Source organism: Halichoerus grypus, chromosome 13 (genome assembly GCF_964656455.1).
Source record: "Halichoerus grypus chromosome 13, mHalGry1.hap1.1, whole genome shotgun sequence".
In the NCBI taxonomy this organism is placed as follows: domain Eukaryota; kingdom Metazoa; phylum Chordata; class Mammalia; order Carnivora; family Phocidae; genus Halichoerus; species Halichoerus grypus.
In genome coordinates, this window is record NC_135724.1 from 53,652,544 (window position 1) to 53,657,651 (window position 5,108).

Sequence of the window (5,108 nt, forward strand, 5' to 3'; positions counted from 1 at the left end):
AATATGTTGATAGTGCATATCTGGGGGGAAGGGAAGGTCCTAAGACAACACCCAGTTTTTTTTTTGGTTTCAGCAACGGAGTAAGATGTGGGCCCCCTCCCTGGGATAGAATAAATGGGGGGGGAACTATTTGGGAGAAGTTGAGAACTTTATATGGAAACACACCTTGCTCTTAAGGCTGAGGAGACATTTAAAGGAAGTTATCTACTGGACAGAGGTCTGTGGAAGCTTAGGATTCAGAGTGAAGCTGGGCTTCACTATCCCTAAATGAAACCTTGGAAATTATTGCAATCCCCCAAGAGGATGAACTGAGAAAATCCCAGGGTAGAAACCTGGGGAATAGCACATTATAGGAAGAGCAACCTGCAAAGAATGCTGAGACTGGGTAGGCAAAGAGGTGGAAGGAAAATCAAAGAGAATGTGAAATCTCAAAAGATGACAAAAGAATATTTTAAATAGGAGGAGGGCTTATGAATACAAATATTTCAGAGAAGTCGAACAGGATAAAGACTTGGAAGTGACCATTAGGCATTGAAACAGAATAATCATAGATGACCTTGACAAAACTAGTTTCCATGAAGATGGAGAGTGGTAGTCCGATTACAGCGGCTTGAAGAATGAGTAAAAGTGAAGCAGGAAACAGTTTGGCAGTAAAGGGAAAGGAAGAACATAGGCTGTCAGCCATGTCAACCTAGAACCCAGATCCAATAAGGGTTTCTTATTTTAAGATGGAAATATTGAATGTAATTAGGTGTCATGGCAAAGATTTCTTTAAAGAGGGAAATAACAACATAGAATGAAGAAAGTGGATGATTAATAGACTAGATCCTAAGAAGGTGACACTGGATGAGATCCAGCAGAAAAAAGGGAAGATAAGCCTCGAAGGGGGGCAGGGGGCTCACTGTGCCACAGTGAGAACAAATTTGCATGTCATCCTTGCGCTAAGGCCATGCTAATCTTCTCTGTTGTGTTCCAGTTTTAGTATATGTGCTGCCAAAGCGAGCACATCACTGAGAACAAAGAAGGCGGAATCAGGAATGCTGATAAAGTTAAGCGCAGAGCTATGGGAAATTGTGAGAATTCTCAGGATACTGTTCTCTGCCTGTTTTTTTCTTCTCTCAGTACGGCAAGAGTCAAAGTCGTTTGTTGAGAATAGAGATTAAGGCATAGCATACTGGGTTTGAAGAAAAATTAGATTAAAAAAAAATAGTGTGAGCAGAGAAAGAAAAGAACTGATTAGGAAACACAGAAGGATCGCCAGGCAGTCCAGGGAACCGAGCCTTGATTCCAGAGCGTGAATGTATGAGTTAACAGAGGCACCAAAATGTGGTCTCTCAGGTCCTCTCCGGGGGGGTCTCCTTGGTGGGGTGCGGGCATTGAGAAATCAGGCTATCGGACCGACTTCAAACCAGGTGCTGTAGAACCGGTGCCATGGAAGGGGACTGAGTCCAGGGAAATAAATGGCAACTATTTCATTTGTTCCCTCTTACATCTCTACAAAAAAAGGTATTCTTGCCCTTGTTTTACAGAAGGTGAAACTCTCACTCACGGAGGCTTATCTTTGTTCTGTCTCAGCCCATCTGCACATCTGCACGGGCTGAGTTAAGAGTCAGCTTCAGAATCAAAGCCACTCCTCACTCCCTGTACCGCGCTGCCCCTCTGGGAGCTACACACTGCTAACCGAAACAGAAGCAAGGGGTTAAGAGCTTTGTCCCACTCCCATTCTGCGACAACTCTGTTCCCTCTGTTTCGTAACATAAATCCAGGTTATACACACGAAGCATTTTAGCCCTCAGAAGGAAAGCACTATGCTAATTTAGAGGATATAAAAATGGTGTACCAAATTGCTCAGAGCGATGTTCACACAGTGAGAAGCTCATTTACGATACAGGATTATTAAAACCCAATCTCTGTTTTTTTTTGTTCCAACTGGTTTTCATTTGCCTTAGCAGCAGATGCTCTATGCTGGGAAAAATGAAAAACGATCTTCAGTGGGGGCACTGTAAGGCTTTCTTCCAGCAGAAGCTGTAAACCAGAATTACACACTCCTCCAAGCACAGATTTCATTTCCTCAACCCTTTGGTGGTGATTTATGTCATTGTCCTGAAGCTATCCTCAAAACACTGGGAAGTAGGCAAAACGATATTTTCTGATTAGGTATGCAATTGCAGCTTAAGAATTTAAAATGTTTTAACAAGATTGTTTCAATCCCCACTTGATGGATAGAGAACTCAACAGAGACAGTTGGCAGCTCCTCACTTTTTACTTTTGAGCTCTTGCTAAAATCTTCATCAGCCCTTGGAGTGCAGAGAGCTTGACCAGCTCCAAAGCCTAATCAATTTTGAATATTGAACTCTTTGGAGGAGTGGGCCTATGTAAATCCAATAAATACATTAATTTTTTTAAGGGGAAACTTATTTAGTGCCTTCTTTCAGGGCCCCCAAATATGGCCTGATCTCTGGAGCACCAGGAGAAATGAGATAGGACCCTGGTGTCCTAGCTTTGCACCAAGCCCTCCTTCTCTTGGAGTTGCCTTTTCTTAGTCTCCCTTCCTCTTTTGTTGAGGAAAGACAGCTATCTGGTCAGAGGCCCTGATGATGAAGTCTGGCATGTTCTACCCAAGGGCATGAACACCCAGAAGAAAGGCAGCCCCAGATGGAGGCCAATAAGCCAATCCTGGTCAGAACAGGCTCAAGAAATGGGAAGTACTCGATTCCACTTGGTCCCTTGCCAAGTCCACAGGGAAGCAACTTTTGCCGGAACTAAGTTACCTCTAACTTGTCCCTGTGATAAATGTCTCATACAGAATTTATCAGTCAAATTGCTACTGAACACTTTTTATATCATTAAACAATAAATGCATACATTGAAAGAAAACGTAGTCCAATATATTTTTTTAAAGGCAATGTGTAACTCATCCATCAGTTTTATTGGAATAATCTTTAAAGCTCTTAAGTTACAAGTTTTGGTTTTAGTTTTTTTTCTTATGCAGATACTTAGGAAACTGCTACAGTCTTTATAATGTAAGACTAAAAGAATTAGCATCAGTTCTTGCTGGAACTTTGCACCCTGACAACATTGTTAGGGTGGGCCCTATTGTCTCCTGCCTAGCATCCGATTATCTTACATTAAGTATGTACAACAGACACTGTTAATGAGACCATCGTGGGACATGAATGTTTGAACAACTCCATCCCATATCATCAGATTTTAAAATTGCTCAAACTTGGGGCGCTTGGGTGGTTCAGTAGGTTAAATATCCCACTTTTGATTTTGGCTCAGGTCATGATCTCAGGGTCATGGGATTGAACCCTGCATCAGGCTCCCCACTCACCAGGGAGTCTGCTTCTCTCTCTCTCCCCACCTCTCTCCCCACTTGCTCTCTCCTTCAAATAATTAAATCAATCCTTAAAAAAATAAATAAATTTCTCAAACTTACTAATGCCTGTAGAGGAATCTATGTCATCTAAGAGTCCTCTTCGATTTTTGCTCTTTCTCCACTGGTCTGTTATAACCAATTAAGATGTTTTCCATTGCTGTATTTCTAATTGGCACATGGGATTCCATCTTACTTAAAAGGTTCTTTAGACAACAAGCAGTTCTTTGATAAGAAACCAATATCTTCTATTAACTTAGATGATGGGGTAAGCTGACATTATGTGCCATCTAATATGATGTGATGTGAGATACTCATCACCAGCTATGAGTAATTTTTTCCGAAAATATTCATTCTGAATGCAGTCAAGACCTTCTACCTGTGCACTTCAAATGTAACTAGTTCAAACTGAAATGTGGTTATAAGCATAAAATACACACCAGATTTCAAAGACTTAGAATAACAATAAAAAGCAAAATTGCTCAATAATAATTATTGTATCAATTACATGTTAAAATGATTAGATTTTGACTCTATTAAGGTAAATATAAAATATACTATTAAAATTAATTCCACTTCTTCCTTTTTATATATTTCATGTGTCCACTAGAAAATTTAAGATCACAAATGTGGCTTTCATTTGGGGCTCACATTACACTTGTATAGGAGAGGGCTGCTTTACATTCAACTTGTAGTTTACAGGAAATACAGGAGAAAGAAGTTAAAAGGCACCAAGTGGAAACGATTAGCCAAATCTAAAATGGGGGAGGTACTACAACAGACCTCCAGAGAGCATGGGTCGCAGACTGCTGCTGGTCTGCGTAACCATTTGTTAGCAGGCTACAAAAAGACCCGGAGCTTGCACAAGAATCTACATCAACTATGTCACATCCTACACATGCTGCTGCATGTTCAGATGACATCATTTTCATAGCAAAACTTATCCAACAAAGAAAACTTGTCCCTTCATATTGGGAGGAGGAGAGGACAACTATAAAAGACATTTTGGGACAACTGGGGAAATATTAATATGTGCTGGGGCAAGAAGCAGATTAATTTTGCCTTCTCACTCCAGGCTATTCTTCTGAACTTCCCGAGGCAGAGTTTGAGAGAGAAGCCAATGAACTCTTCCTGGATTGGGTTCTAGACTCAAAGACAATGAACCACCCGACAAGATGTCTTACCTTATTATTAGCCCATGCAGTACAAAAGTAGAAGCAGATCAAAGTCTACTTAATTTATACTGGAATCACATTGCCCAGGAGACCCCAAGGTTGGCCAGCAATGCTTTGTTTCTGCTAAGTCCCTAAAACGCCTTGACTCTGGACCTATGTCAACAGAAAATGGGTCACCAAAAATACAACCACCAAAAGAAACATCTTCTGGATTATTCATCTCAGGTGACCAAACAGGGTAATGAACAAGAGATCCCACCAGAGTTCAGAACCAAAAAGAGCCAGATACTTAGTCAAAAGATGGAGTTTCCATCCTTTGCAGGTCAGAAGTCCTTGCTAATTTTGTGTAATGACGTATCAGATGGACGAGTGACACTGTTTGTTGTTTTCCATACACCCCTTTTCCAATATGGGAGGTGTTTTTTAACCTTTATTGTGAAAAATGTTAAACATACCCAAAAGTAAAAAAAAAAAATCATATAATGAACACTTTATTACTCAATTCAACAATCATCAACATTTTGCTAATCTCTTTTCATCTCTTCCCTCATTTTCTT

At 40.5% G+C, this 5,108-nt stretch overlaps 1 pseudogene; it reads right to left on the bottom strand.

Annotated features, from left to right (window-relative positions):
* Nucleotides 1-918: 918 nt before the first annotated feature.
* LOC118522542 (U6 spliceosomal RNA) lies at nt 919-1,006 on the bottom strand (annotated as a pseudogene).
* Nucleotides 1,007-5,108: the final 4,102 nt, after the last annotated feature.